At 39.7% G+C, this 16,665-nt stretch overlaps 1 protein-coding gene across 2 annotated transcripts in view; it reads left to right on the forward strand.

Moving 5' to 3' along the window:
* MET (MET proto-oncogene, receptor tyrosine kinase) overlaps nt 1–16,665 on the forward strand; it is a gene marked incomplete at both ends in the record, with an annotated part of 92,276 nt that overhangs the window by 11,423 nt on the left and 64,188 nt on the right. The gene's annotated exons all lie outside the window — the stretch shown is intronic.

A 16,665-nucleotide genomic window follows, 5' to 3' on the forward strand; every position in this document is an offset into this window, starting at 1 on the left:
TAGGGATACTAGTCAGCGTTTGCAAAATAATGAGTAATATGTAAGTGGTAGTTTAACAATAGTAGGTATTACTTGTAATTAACAGGGAAAGCGGCGGGGAGGGGGATGAATTGGGAGATTGGGATTGACATATATACACTAACATGTATAAAATAGATAACTAATAAGAACCTGCTGTTTAAAATAAAATAAAATTCAAAAAAAAATAGAAAACCACTGTGCTTGACCAAGCAGCATCTCAAAAAAAAAACAAACCAAAAAGCAAAAAACATTGAAAGGTCAAAGTACAGGGTTTTGACATGTACAAAGAGGACTAAAATATGTGCCTGCTTTAAAAAATGATAGAGCAAATTTTGACAATTATGGTATTTTCTATCTAGATACTTTTTTAGAATCAAATGCTTATGAAAACATAAGCAGCAATTTCAGACTTTTAGGCAAACAGTGCTTTTTATGATCCTGGGTATGTGATATGATGTTGCAATAATTACCCCCATGCCTCCTCTCCTATCTCCATTTGTTTTTAGTGGATTCTGCACAGGAAAACATATTCACCTCAGTGTTGAAAATTTGAAGTTCACCTTTTGTGCACAGTTATAGATCCTAGAAAAATATACACCAGGACTTTACCACACCTAACAAAAAGAAGTTCTTTATTTTTAAAAAAAATTCCAAATTATTACAGGATCTAGGGTAACCATGGTGTAAACTATATGATATTGAGTATCTTATGACCCTGGTGATAAGATAACATTCCAATTGAATGAAGATGAACTCATGAAAAAAGAAGGATTATTAAAGATTTGAAAAGTAAACACCTAAATTTTCATAAGTAAGTATTAATTTAGTAGTTGTGTGAGCTTTAGCTATTAAAGCTTTCCCTGCAGTCTCTGGGCCCTCAGAACCAGCTGTTGTAGCTCCCAATGCCTTATTTAATACTCTGTATTCTGGGTATTCAAGAACTAGTTAAGAAACAGTCAAATTTTCCATTTTCTCTGCCAGTATATAATAAAGTCTCTGTTCCAGTGAATGGCTGGACAATTATTTTAATAAAAATGTTGACATAGCTTCATTTTACATTTTTTGCTACTAGCAAGGCTTTCTAAATTCCAGGTAAATCACAAGTCAAACTGAACTATTGTTTGTTTTGTTTGTTTAATGCTCTGTTTCCTTCTAACCTTATTCTTGTCTATCAACCTCAACTCAGTTCCCCAGTGGCTCAGGAAACTCTCAGTTGGGATTAAGTAATAGTTTTCACAACCTCTCCCATTCATTAACCCATGTGGACATTCTCAGTCTGCACACTAGCCTTATTTAAGACCTTCTTAAGTACCATAACTAGCTGCTGGTCTTTGGGTGTACCTAACAACACCTATTTAATCCAGAAATAATATTTCCAAAGAAATCATTGTACCTATCTCAACGTTCTTCATTAACACAACCTAATTAAGTCTGCTTCTTCTATGACTTCTCCAGAAGAAAACCTGATCTCATTCATAGTAAATATGAACTTTAAAAATCTCTTCTCGCCTCCTGCATATACACAAAGCAGAAAACAGAAAATTGTATATTATCATCCCTCACAGGTTTTTTGTTTTATTAGTGTGTTGAAAACGATACCAATAAGATAAAGCTAGATCTCCCTGACTCCATCCTCGTCCCCAAGCAATCTATTTGTTTCCATACTGCTGCTGGAGTAATATTTCTTGAAAGCCAACCCGTGTATGTAACTGCATCCCTTAAAGTAATTTGAGGGTTCCCCAATGGTTTGAGTAAAATCCACACCCTCTAGTATGATATTCAAAGGGTTTCTTACCTTGGCTCTGGCTATTGCCTGGTGCTCCCCACACTCACTGGTGTTCTGGCAAATGTTTAGCTCTGGGGTCAGGGGGAGTAGAAGCCCCTGATTTGTAATGTTTACCGGTTTAGGTGGTGTAAATACCACCCCCCAAGCCAATTTCAAGCAAAGAAGGTAAAGTCACTGAATAAGAGTTAAGAAGAAATGTTCACAGTTGGCTCTGTAAGCTGGTACAAGATGGATCAAGCATACCACTGCCACCCTACCCTACTCTCAACTTTCCTTTTTTTTCTCATTCTTACTCTTTCTTTTTTTTTTCTACTCTCAGCAAATTTCAATTTTACAATACAGTGTTATCAACTATAGTTACCATGTTATATATTAGATCCTCAGACCTTATTTATCTTTTAATTGAAAATTTGTAGAGATGAATGGATAAAGAAGATGTGGCACATATATACAATGGAATATTACTCAGCCATAAAAAGAAACAAAATTGAGTTATTTGTAGTGAGGTGGATGGTCCTAGAGTCTGTCATACAGAGTGAAGTAAGTCAGAAAGAGAAAAACAAATACCGTATGTTAACACATATATATGGAATCTAAAAAAAAAAAAGGTACTGATGAACCTAGTTGCAGGGCAGGAATAAAGACGTAGACATAGAGAATGGACTTGAGAACACGGGGTGGGAGGGGGAAGCTGGGGCAAAGTGAGAGTAGCATCGACATATATACACTACCAGATGTAAAACAGATAGCTAGTGGGAAGCAGCAGCATAGCACAGGGAGATCAGCTCGGTGCTTTGCGATGACCTAGAGGGGTGGGATGGGGAGAGTGGGAGGGAGGCTCAAGAGGGAAGGAATATGGGGACATATGTATGCATATAGCTGATTCACTTTGGTGTACAACAGAAACTAACAGTATTGTGAAACAATTGTACTCCAATAAAGATCTATTAAAAATAAAACGTTTGTACCCTTTTACCAATCTTCCCCTATTCCCCCACCACCCCAGCCCCTGGCAACCACTCTTCTACTCTCTGTTTCTATGAATCCAACTTTTTTTTTATTCCACATATAAGTGATATCACACAGCATTTGTTTTGCTTTGACTTATTCCACTTAGCATAGTACCCTCCAGGTTCATCCACATTGTCACAAATGACAGGATTTCCTTCTTTTTTAAGACTGAATAATATTCCATTGTATATATATGCATATATACCGCATCTTCTTGATCTATTCATCCACTGATGGACATTTAGGTTTTTTCCGTGTCTTGGCTTTTGTGAATAGTTCTGCAGTGAACACGGAAGTACAAGTATCTCTTAGAGATAATGGTATTGTTTCCTTTGGATAGATACTCAGAAGTGGGGTTGCTGGCTTATACGGTAGTACTATTTTTAATTTCTTGAGGAACCTTCATAGTGTTTACTGGCAGTACCAGTTTACATTCCCACCAAAGGTGTACAAGGGTTCCCTTCACATTCTAACAAGTATTCGCTATCTGTTGTCTTTTTTATAATAGCTATCCTAATGTGTATGAGGTGATATCTCATTGTGGTTTCAATTTGCATTTCCCTGATGATTAATGATGTTGAGCAATTTTTCATGTCCCTGTTGGCCATTTGTGTCTTTTTTTGAAAAATGTCTATTCAGGTTCCTTGCCCATCTTTTAATTGTGTTTTGTTTTGCTATTGAGTTGTATGAGCTCCTTGTATATTTTGGACATTAACCCCTTATTGGATATGTGTCAACCTATCATACTTGCAGTCCCCAGAATCCATCGGTCTCTCTCACAACCCTGCCTTAACACATATTATTTCACCTACCTCAAATTCCCTTTAACACTCATTTTGTCAGGTTAACATTTTCTCCCTATTTTTTTGCAATCCATTAAGGCATTTCCTTCCCCAGAAACTCCTCTATAGCTTTCCCCTAACTCCTTATTCTGGATAAGCTGCCTTTCTTGTGTACTCCAGTTAGCACCCTTTGTTTATTTCTACCATACCTTTTACCATACTTCATAGTATTGATAATATGTTCAATGGTCCTTCATTAGCCCCTTGAAGATATGGCCTATAGCTTTTATCTTCATACCTCTGGTACCTAACAAAATAGCTTGAACAAAATATATATTTATCAAAAGAGCAATTCATTATGACAAAGCCTCATATTTCAAATAATATAATAAAATGCTGATTAGTAAAAATAATCTTAGATAAAACAGTTTTTATTTCTCTCCCCCAGATCCCTGAAAACTAATTTATAGAATTGGGGACTTTCCAAGAGTTAAAGAGCACTGAAGAAATTCTGGAAAGTTCTATTCACCATAACCTATGCCCCCTTCCTTACACACACACACACACACACACACACACGTTCATACTTACACACACTCTCCTCCATCCACCAGTTTGGGAGGAAGATGAATCAAAGAACAAAAGGAGAAAAATGAAAGGAGAAGAAAAGATGAAGATAAGGACAGTGAATAGACAGAAATTCCAGAGCTTCGTACTTAATCAAAATTGGGAAAACACAATTAAAGCCATTAAAAAGAGAAAGAGTAACCTCTGTGCTCCTTAAGGCTTTCTCAAGCCTTTCAACAGAGCTTCCCCTTTGAGTGGGTGACAACAGTCTGTAGGAGGGACATTAGGCAATGCTTTCTGGTGGTCATTGCTCAATCAGTGGTACCAGTAGAAGTGCCCTCCCATGAAGTTTGCTTTTGGAATCCATAGATTTTCACTACTGACCATCAGTCTATGATTTCAAGTTGAAATGTATGGGCTAAGGAAAAGAAGTTGAGCCTGAAAGTCTTTTTCAATACCACCCCTACTGTGGCCACAGAATTAGACTCCACAGTGGCACCACTTCATAGGCACTAAGTACATTCTTGGTACAGAGAGAAACTTTCTTGAGCTTGGCCTTGATGTAGCTGCAGTAAGACTAGAAGAGAGTTTGGTAAGGGCCTCAGGGACCTTGGCCAGTGAGAAGGGTGGCCCACAGATTGAGGTTCCTGATAAACAGTTCTGGGCAAGAACAAGTGGAGAAGAGGAGCGAAGAGTCTCACTGCACAATGATAAGATGGAAAAAAAGGATAAGAGATGATGACAGTGATGGCAGGCTAGAATACAGTCATGGGTTTAAACAACATATTGGGGCACAATTGAAGGACTCTGGTTTCATCCATCTTTCACCTCTCCTGGCCTTCCACTAAGACATTCATGAGCCTGTTTCTACTGAGTGTGACACTGTTAGACACAAATAGACCATGGCTCTTACACTCTACAGGAGGAACTGCTTCTGTTTTATTGATTAGTGCAGGGTAACTGGTGTTTTGTCTTTTGAGTATCTCTTACATTTCTATAAGTAAGTACATGAGATTTTTTCTGTTAACTGAATAAAGAAAAGCAGGAAACCTCTGTAAACTCAGCATTAAAATCTGCCTCACTGAGAACAACTTTCTCTGTGAATCACTCTGTCACTCCTGAATGTGATTGAAGGGCAATGTGAAGGCTGCTAACCAAAACCACATGGACTTGGTCTGTTTTAGCTCTGATTCACCTTAGGAAATGATGATAAAGAAGCAAATGTTTTAACATTCGGAATTCCAAAGTCCCTATCATTGTAGAATTCTGAGAATTTGAATCCTAAGGATATCTCATGAGGAGAATGGATATATTTATTTCACTTATTTGTAAATGCATTTGTACACGTGTGTATGTAAGTCCATACACATAAAATATATTCTGCTCCAAGTTTTTCTCTCTTCCCTTCTATCAAGACCAGGCTCAACTTTAGCCTCTGCCATGAGCCTTCCCCAGCTGTTTAAGCCCACTCTGATCTCATCCTTATCTAATCTTATAGCATATACTACCTGTACCAGTGTTTTCAGAACTTATCTATCAACAATGTTCTTTATACTGTACTTTGCACTATTAGCTATTTCGTGTGTCTACCTCTTGTCTCCCTATGTGCACAGTGCCTTCAAGGGATATTGAGGGAACAGGCTGGACCATAGGTAGAAGCATTTGCTAGAGTTGGCAAATTATGACCTATTTTTGTACACCCAGCAAGTTAAGAATAGTTTTTACATTTTTAAAAGGTTTAAAACACACAGAGACTAAACTAAAATATGCTACAGGGACCCAGTGGCACTCAAAAGCTAGGATTTTTGCTCCCTAGCCCTTTACAAAAAAAGGGTGCCAATTCCTGCTTTAGAGAATAATGAAAAATAATAGTGGACAGGTAACAAGTCTGACCTTACTATCTATAAATAATTCTATTAAATTGGTGTGAGTGTTTCCATTTTAGATTATTTTCTTAATCTAAATAATAAGAATTTTGGACTTTGTCCTTCTAGGTATTATGAAGACTCATTAGACCAACCAACAAAAATAATAATAACAATAACTATTTAAGTTATTAAGTACAAGGGCAGAGACTTAGGCCTTTTCTGTTTGCTTCTGTATTCTTCCAGTTATCCAGAACAGTATTGTGGTATGGTATTATATTACTTTCCTAGAGCTGCCACAACAAATGACCACAAACTTGGTGGCTTAAAACAACAGAAATTTCTTCTCACGTAGTCCTGGAGGCCAAAAGTCCGAAATCAAGATGTCCGTCAAGGTCGTGCTCCCTCTAAAAGTTCTAGGGAAGAATCCTTCCTTGCCTCTTACAGTTCTGGTGGTTCAAGGCATTCCTTAGGTTGTAGCAGCATAACTGCAATCTCTGCCTTCATCTTCACATGGCCATCTTCCCTGTGTATTTCTCTGTGTCCTCTCCTTTTCTTGGGAAGACACCAGACATTGGACTTAGGGCTCACACTAAATCCAGGACAATTTCATCTCAAGATTCTTAACTAATTACTTGGAAAGAGCCTATTTCCAAATAAGGTCACATTTTGAGGTTCCAGGTGGATATATGACTTTGTGGGGGAACTCTATTCACCCTACTATAGGCTTAGTAAATATTTTTGAATGACTAAATGAAGGAAGGAAGAGACCATTTAATATACTGCTGGCACTGGATTCATTTCATTTGAACCTGGAAACAATTCTGTTAGATAGGTGTGTGTTTTTCCATTTTACAAGGGAAGAACTGAGGCTTGGAGATCTAAGTATCCTCTCTAAGTTCACACAGACAAGAAGGGCAGGGTCATCCCTGAATGCATGCTCTTCTCCACTAGGCTTGTGAGATTACCAATGGACATGACTAAGAAGTGGACTTGAGGAAGGAGATTATGGAATCAAGGAAGTCAGACTGTCGGAGGCTAATTATGAGATTTCCTTTAATTCAGTAGAAAAATTTTTGAGTTGGTAAGTGGATATAAACAATAAAGGAAAAGAAGAAGAGTTAAAGATGGCTGAGACCTGAGGCTTAGGGAGAGGGTGGCTATTAATGCCATATAGAAATAGGAAGCTAGATGCTGAACAGCAGAAACTGACACAGCAGTGTAAAGCAACTATACTCCAATTAAAAAAAAAAAAAGAAAGAAATAGGAAGCTAGAAAGGGAGTCACTTTGGAAAGAAAAACGATGAGTTTCAATGTCATCAATGGTACATTCAAACTTGGCCTGAAGGCAATTGCAGAGACTAGGCTGGTCCTTAGAACAGAGAATGCGCTTGGGTGTGTGAAGTTAGGTCATCACCACGAGGCAGCATACATCACCTCGTGAATCACCAGTGTTGAGCCAGCAGCTGGCTGGCCAGATGCCTGGTTATGCTACGTTCATGACTGTCTGAGGCTCTACACACAGCCTGGGAGGATGCCCTTTTTCCTTCCTAGAGACAATCAACCTTTCTTTAACTGATCCCCTGTTTTGCTCCTCTGCTAGAACTCCAACTGAGGTTTCAGGTTGTTGAAGCCATGAGGCAAGATCACTTCATCAGAGGGAGTTCATGGCAGCAAAAATACTGAGGAAGCATCTTTCTTTTATTTATTTATTTTATTTATTTATTTATTTTTTGCGGTACGTGGACCTCTCACTGTTGTGGCCTCTCCTGTTGAGGAGCACAGGCTCCGGCCGTGCAGGCTCAGCGGCCATGGCTCACGGGCCCAGCCGCTCCGCGGCCTGTGGGATATTCCCAGACCGGGGCATGAACCCGTGTCCCCTGCATGGCCAGGCGGACTCTCAACCACTGCACCACCAGGGAAGCCTGCATCTTTCTTTTAGATCATGACTGAGGCCAACATCAGGCATCCTCTTCATAGCACAAAACAATGTAGTCACATTCTTAGGGTTTGACCATAGCATCCTAATAGTCTGGCCTTGCATTAAAGACCCCAAAGGGAAGGGCCTGCTCTGCCAGAGAGCTTCTGCATTTTACAGAAATCCAGGCTTCAGTGTTAGTATCTTAGACATCTGAGTACAGTCTGAGAGAAGTTGAATGAAGCATAAGCACACCCATAAGTTCAAAGCTTTGTGTCTCTGCCTGCAGTCAGTTCCACACCACCTGCCTCAGAGTCCCATATAACAAAGAGAAGAGAGCACATGAATGAAATTTAGGAAAATAAGCAAAGTGGAGTTCCTGAAATTAAAGCAGTTGAGTTTTTAGCCAACTAAATATAAAGCCTTAGGCAAAGAGGGACTTTCTATTTTGAAATATGTATCCCCCTGAAAACCATTATTACATGTCCAAAGAATTTATACAAAATATAATTATGAATAAAGGTAATATTAAATTGCTTCTGTTAATTTAGTCATGGGCAAGGAGGGAAGAGAGCTGGTATGAGTGAACTGTCAAAGATCTCACAAGATAGTACATTTTAAAAAGTCTATCTGCAAGACTGGTTTAAATTATCTATAGAAGAGCTAAATTTGTCCTATAGATCAATTAGAAGAATCACTATTTTAAATATATCACATCCTTAATTATACTGAATTAAATGTAATTGCATATTCACTGCATGCATCATAATTTTAATTAGGGGAAACATTTTGAATCAAATACATTGAGGTATATAGCACTTCAGTTTTCTTTTCATTAAAAAAAAAAGTGTATGTCTGAGTCAGGTTAAAAAAATATGTCCAGTGCTTGGGAAAAGGTGAAGAAAAACTAAACTATTGTTTCAGGGCTTATGAATTGTAGAGTAATTCCTATTATTTAGCCCTATGACAGTATATAAGCTTTTAGGTTAAGGAAGCAAGTCTTTAACAAGTTTAAAGAAAAACAGAACAGAATGTTTACCATTGGTTCTCAGAGTTGATGTCACATAATTATTTTAGAAGAGGATAAACCTTGAAAAGCTAAATGCTTTTCAAAACTTCTTATAGAATAAGCAGATGTATCCAGAATCTGTATTTTGAAGCAGCCTCTGGTGGTTGGGGGACAGTGATCACTCATGGCATCTTAAACATCGTGAGCAATCATTTGTTCCAGCAGTGGGCTGGTGGCAGCCTGGTGATTCCAAGCCCAGGGGGAACTTTGGAAAGTCACCCATGGACCCACAGCATGGTAGAGCTGGAAGAGAACTTTGAAGTCAATTCCCTCAACCTCTCCCTTTACAGACAAGAAGTAGGTAGCCTAGTGTAGTAGTGAAGACCCTAGGGCCAGATGACCTAGGTCATCAACTCAGCAGTCTTGTCCTGCCACTGCTGGTCGTGTGACCTTTCAGTGCCTCAGTTTCCGCCTAGGATTGTTAAGAGGATTCAGTGAGTGAATATTTGGAAAGTGCTTAGAACCATGTCTGACACTTTGTACACACTATGAACAAATGTTCGTTAAATAAGTAAAGTAAAACTCAGACCCAGAGAGATCACGTGATTTGCCTGAGTTCATGGGACTCATCAAATCCTAGCTGGGGTAGAACCAGTCCTATCAGGTAGGCATGCTAGTTTTTCTTCCCTCCCTGGTCCTTAGACTATCCCTAGAGTGTGCGTTTGCCTCAGAAATACTGTAGGAGCCTGTAAGTAAGTAGCACGATGCAGTATAAGGAACACACAGTTTGAAATCAACACCTTGGATTCAAGCTCTGATACTTACTGAAAACTCTCTGAACCTCATTTTCGTCACATGTAGAAATATGATAATCATAACAAACCCAACTCACAGACGTGTTGAGAGGATCAGATGAGATAATGTACTTTGAAAACCATAATCCACCATGCAGATGTTATTTAACACCATTATTGTGAGCTCCTGTGAGCTGAGAAAAGCCATGAGAGTGTTTCAAACCTGCTTAGGACATCAAGAAGTTGGGGTGGACTCCAGCTTTAAGATGGCAGAAGAGTAAGACATGGAGATCACCTTCCTCCCCACAGATACATCAAAAATACATCTACGTGTGGAACAACTCCTACAGAACACCTACTGAACGCTGACAGAAGACCTCAGACCGCCCAAAAGGCAAGAAACTCCCCACATAACTGGGTAGGGTAAAAGGAAAAAGAAAAAACAGAGACAAAAGAATAGCGACGGGATCTGCACCAGTGGGAGGTAACTGTGAAGGAGGAAATGTTTCCACACACTAGGAAGCCCGTTGGTGGGCAGAGACTGCGAGTGGCGGAGGGGGGAAGATTCGGGGCCACCAAGGAGAGCACAGCAAAAGGGGTGCGGAGGGCAAAGCCAAGAGATGCCCACACAGAGGAGCGGTGCCGACCAGCACTCAACAGCCCGAGAGGCTTGTCCGCTCACCCGCCGGAATGGGTGGGGCCTGGGAGCTGAGGCTCGGGCTTCGGTCGGATCCCAGGGAGAAGACTGGGGTTGGCTGCCTGAACACAGCCTGAAGGGGTTTAGTGCGACACAGCTAGCTGGGAGGGAGTCCGGGAAAAAGTCTGGAGCTGCCAAAGAGGCAAGAGACTTTGTCTTGCCTCTCTATTTCCTGGTGCACGAGGAGAGGGGATTAAGAGCGCTGCTTAAAGGAGCTCCAGAGACAGGCGTGAGCCGCAGCTATCTGCATGGACCCCAGAAACGGGCATGAGACACTAAGGCTGCTGCTGCCACCACCAAGAAGCCTGTGTGCAAGCACAGGTCACTATCCACACCTCCCCTCTTGGGAGCCTGTGCAACCCGCCACTACCAGGGTCCCGAGACCAGAGACAACTTCCCTGGGAGAACACACGGCGGCCTCAGGCTGGTGCAATCTCACGCTGGCCTCTGCCGCCGCAGACTCGCCCCACATCTGTACCCCTCCTTCCCCCCTGCCTGAGTGAGCCAGAGCCCCTGAAACAGCTGCTCCTTTAACCCCATCCTGTCTGAGCGAAGAACAGATGCCGTCAGGCGACCTACATGCAGAGGCGGGGCCAAATCCAAAGCTCAAACCTGGGAGCTGTGCAAACAAAGAAGAGAAAGGTAAATCTCTCCCAGCAGCCTCAGGAGCACCGGACTAAATCTCCACAATCAACTTGATGTACCCTGCATCTGTGGAATACCTGAATAGACAACGAATCATCCCAAATTGAGGAGGTGGACTTTGGGAGCAACGATATATATTTTTTTCTCTTTTTCTCTTTTTATGAGTGTGTTTGTATATACTTCTGTGTGTGATTTTGTCTGTATAACTTTCTTTTGCCGTTTGTCCTAGGGTTCTGTCTGTCCTTTTTTTTTTTTTTTTAGTTTTGTTTTGTTTTTTTAGTATACTTTTTTAGCACTTGTTTTCATTAGTAGACTTGTTTGTTGGTTTGATTGCTCTCTTCTTTCTTTTTTTTTTTACTTAAAAAATTTTTAAGAGCTATTTTTTATTTTAATAACTATTTTATTTTATTTTATCTTCTACTTTGTTTCTTTTTTTCCCCTTTTATTCTGAGCCGTGTGGATGACAGGCTTTTGCTGCTCCACCCAGGAGTCAGGGCTGTGCCTCTGAGGTGGGAGAGCCAAGTTCAGGACACTGGTCCACAAGAGACCTCCCAGCTCCAAGTAAAATCAAACAGCGAAAGCTCTCCCAGATATCTCCATCTCAATGCTAAGACCCACCTCCACTCAATGACCAGCAAGCTACAGTGCTGGACACCCTGTGCCAAACAACTAGCAAGACAGGAAAACAACCCTATCCATTAGCAGAGAGGCTGCCTAAAATCATAATAAGGCCACAGAAAACCCAAAAAAACACCAGCAGATGTGGACCTGCCCACCAGAAAGACAAGATCCAGCCTCATCCACCAGAACACAGGCACTAGTCCCCTCCACCAAGAAGCCTACACAACCCACTGAACCAAGCTTAGCAACTGGGGACAGACACCAAAAACAATGGGAACTACGAACCTGCAGGCTGCAAAAAGGAGATCCCAAACACAGTACGTTAAGCAAAATGAGAAGACAGAGAAACACACAGCAGATGAAAGAGCAAGGCAAAAACCCACCAGACCTAACAAATGAAGAGCAACTAGGCAGTCTAACTGTAGAAGAATTCAGAATAATGATAATAAAGATGATCCAAAATCCTGGAAATAGAATGAAGAAAATACAGCAAACATTTAACAAGGATCTAGAAGAACTAAATAGCAAACAAACAGTGATGAACAACACAGTAAATGAAATTTAAAATTCTCTAGAGATGGGCTTCCCTGGTGGCACAGTGGTTGAGAGTACGCCTGCTGATGCAGGGGACATGGGTTCGTGCCCTGGTCGGGGAAGATCCCACATGCCTCGGAGCAGATGGGCCCGTGAGCCATTGCTGCTGAGCCTGTGCATCTGGAGCCTGTGCTCCAAAATGGGAGAGGCCACAACAGTGAGACGACCAAGTACCGCAAAAAAAAAAAAAATTCTCTAGAGGGATCCATAGCAGAAAAACTGTGGCAGAAGAATGGATAAGTGACCTGGAAGATAAAATAGTGGAAATAACTACAGCAGAGCAGAATAAAGAAAAAAGAATGAAAAGAATTGAGGACAGTCTCAGAGACCTCTAGGACAACATTAAACGCACCAACATTCAAATTATAGGGGTCCCAGAAGAAAAAGAGAAAAAGAAAGGGACTGAGAAAATATTTGAAGAGATTATAGTTGAAAAATTCCCTAATATGGGAAAGGAAATAGTTAATCAATTCCAGGAAGCACAGAGAGTCCCATACAGGATACACCCAAGGAGAAACACACCAAGACACATATTAACCAAACTATCAAAAATTAAATACAAAGAAAAAATATTAAGAGCAGCAAGGGAAAAATGACAAATAATGCACAAGGAAATCCCCATAAGGTTAACAGCTGATCTTTCAGCAGAAGCTCTGCAAGCTAGAAGGGAGTGGCAGGACATATTTAAATTGATGAAGGAGAAAAGCCTACAACCAAGATTACTCTACCCAGAAAGGATCTCATTCAGATTAGACAGAGAAATTAAAACCTTTACAGAAAAACAAAATCTAAGAGAATTCAGCACCACCAAACCAGCTTTACAACAAATGCTAAAGGAACTTCTCTAGGCAGGAAACACAAGAGAAGGAAAAAACCTAAAATAAGAAACCCAAAACAATTAAGAAGACGGTAATAGGAACATACATATTGATAATTACATTAAATGTAAATGGATTAAATGCTCCAACCAAAAGACATAGACTGAATGAATGGATACAAAAACAAGACCCATATATATGCTGTCTACAAGAGATCCACTTCAGACCTAGGGACACATACAGAGTGAAAGTAGAAGGATGGAAAAACATATTCCATGCAAATGGAAATCAAAAGAAAGCTGGAGTACGAGTTCTTATGTCAGACGAAACAGACTTTAAAACAGAGACTGTTACAAGAGACAAAGAAGGACACTACATAATGATCAAGGGATCAATCCAAGAAGAAGATATAACAATTGTAAATATTTAAGCACCCAACAAAGGAGCACCTCAGTATATAAGACAAATACTAACAGCCATAAAAGGGGAAATCGACAGTAACACAATCATAGTAGGGGACTTTAACACCCCACTTTCACCAATGGACAGATCATCCAAAATGAAAATAAATAAGGAAACACAAGCTTCAAATGATACATTAAACAAGATGGACTTAATTGATATTTATAGCACATTCCATCCAAAACCAACAGAATACACATTCTTCTCAAGTGCTCATGGAACATTCTCCAGGATAGATCATATCTTGTGTCACAAATCAAGCCTTGGTAAATTTAAGAAAATTGAAATCGTATCAAGTATCTTTTCTGACCACAACGCTATGAGACTAGATATCAATTACAGGAAAAAATCTGTAAAAAATACAAACACATGGAGGCTAAACAATACAGTACTTAATAACCAAGAGATCACTGAAGAAATCAAAGATGAAATCAAAAAATACCTAGAAACAAATGACAATGAAAACACGATACCCAAAACCTGTGGGATGCAGCAAAAGCAGTTCTAAGAGGGAAGTTTATAGCAATACAATCCTACCTTAAGAAACAAGAAACATCTCAAATAAACAACCTAACTTTACACCTAAAGCAATTAGAGAAAGAAGAACCCCAAAGTTAGCAGAAGGAAAGAAATCATAAAGATCAGAAATAAATGAAAAATAAATGAAGGAAACAATAACAAAGATCAAGAAAACTAAAAGCTGTTTCTTTGACAAGATAAACCAAATTGATAAACCATTAGCCAGATTCATCAAGAAAAAAAGGGCGAAGACTCAAATCAATAGAATTAGAAATGAAAAAGGAGAACAACTGACACTGCAGAGATACAAAAGATCAGGAGAGATTACTACAAGCAACTCTATGCCAATAAAATGGACAACCTGGAAGAAATGGGAAAATCCTTAGAAATGCACAACCTTCCGAGACTGAACCAGGAAGAAATAGAAAATAGGAACAGACCAATCAAAAGCACTGAAATTGAAACTGTGATTTAAAATCTTCCAACAAACAAAAGCCCAGGACCAGATGGCTTCACAGGGGAATTCTATCAAACATTTAGGGAAGAGCTAACGCCTATCCTTCTCAAACTCTTCCAAAATATAGCATAGGGAGGAACACTCCCAAACTCATTCTACGAGGCCACCATCACACTGATAGCAAAACCAGACAAAGATGTCACAAAGAAAGAAAACTACAGGCAAATATCACTGATGATCATAGATGCAAAAATCCTCAGCAAAATACTAGCAAACAGAATCCAGCAGCACATTAAAATGATCATACCCCATTATCAAGTGGAGTTTATCCCAGGAATGCAAGGATTCTTCAATATATGCAAATCAATCAATGTGACACCATATTAACAAATAGAAGGAGAAAAACCATATGATCATCTCAATAGATGCAGAGAAAGCTTTCGACAAAATTCAACACCCATTTATGATAAAAACCCTGCAGAAAATAGACAGAGAGAGAACTTTCCTCAACATTAAATAAAGGCCATATATGACAAACCCACAGCCAACATCGTCCTCAATGGTGAAAAACTGAAACCATTTCCACTAAGATCAGGAACAAGACAAGGTTGCCTACTCTCACCACTGTTATTCACCATAGTTTTGGAGGTTTGAGTCACAGAAATCAGAGAAGAAAAGAAATAAAAGGATTCCAAATCAAAAAGAAGAAGTAAAACTGTCACTGTTTTCAGATGACATGATACTATACATAGGGAATCCTAAAGATGCTACTAAAAAACTACTAGACCTAATCAATGAATTTGGTAAAGTAGCAGGATACAACATTAATGCACAGAAATCTCTTGCATTGCTATACACTAATGATGAAAAATCCGAAAGTGAAATTAAGAAAACATGTCAATTTACCACTGCAACAAAAAGAATTAAACATCTAGGAATAAACCTACGTAAGGAGACAGAAGACCTATATTCAGAAAATTATGACACTGATGAAAGAAATTAAAGTTGATACAAATAGATGGAGAGATATACCATGATCTTAGATTGGAAGAATCAGCATTACTACCCAAAGCAGTCTACAGAGTCAGTGAAATCCCTATCAAACTACCACTGACATTTTTCACATAACTAGAACAAAAAATTTCACAATTTGTATGGAAACACAAAAGACCCTGAATAGCCAAAGCAATCTTGAGAAAGAAAAACGGAGCTGGCGGAATAAGGCTTCCTGACTTCAGACTATACTACAAAGCTACAGTAATCAAGGCAGTAATGTACTGGCACAAAAACAGAAAGATAGATCAATGGAACAGGATAGAAAGCCCAGAAGTAAACCCATGCACATATGGTCACCTTATCTTTGATAAAGGAGGCAAGAATAAATATAGAGTGGAGAAAAGACAGCCTCTTCAATAAGTGGTGCTGGGAAAACGGGACAGCTACGTGTAAAAGAATGACATTAGAACACTCCCTAACACCATACACAAAAATAAACTCGGGCTTCCCTGGTGGCGCAGTGGTTGAGAGTCTGCCTGCCGATGCAGGGGACATTGGTTTGTGCCCCGGTCCAGGAAGATCCCACATGCTGCGGAGCGGCTGGGCCCGTGAGCCATGGCCACTGAGTCTGCGCGTCCAGAGCCTGTGCTCCGCAATGGGAGAGGCCACAACAGTGAAAGGTCCGCGTACCGCAAAAAATAAATAAATAAATAAATAAATAAACTCAAAATAGATTAAAGACCTAAATATAAGGCCAGACACTATCAAACTCTTAGAGGAAAACATAGGCAGAACACTCTGTTACATAAATCACAGCAAATCCTTTTTGCCCCAACCCCTAGAGAAATGGAAACAAAAATAAACAAATGGGACCTAATGAAACTTAAAAGCTTTTGCACAGCAAAGGAAACCATAAACAAGACAAAAAGACAACCCTCAGAATGGGAGAAAATATTTGCAAATGAAGCAACTGACAAAGGATTAATCTCCAAAATGTACAAGCAGCTCATGCAGCTCAATAGCAAAACAACAAACAACCCAATCCAAAAATGGGCAGAAGAACTAAATAGACATTTCTCCAAAGAAGATATACAGATTGCCAA

Source organism: Hyperoodon ampullatus, assembly GCF_949752795.1.
Source record: "Hyperoodon ampullatus genome assembly, chromosome: 9".
Lineage (NCBI taxonomy): Eukaryota > Metazoa > Chordata > Mammalia > Artiodactyla > Ziphiidae > Hyperoodon > Hyperoodon ampullatus.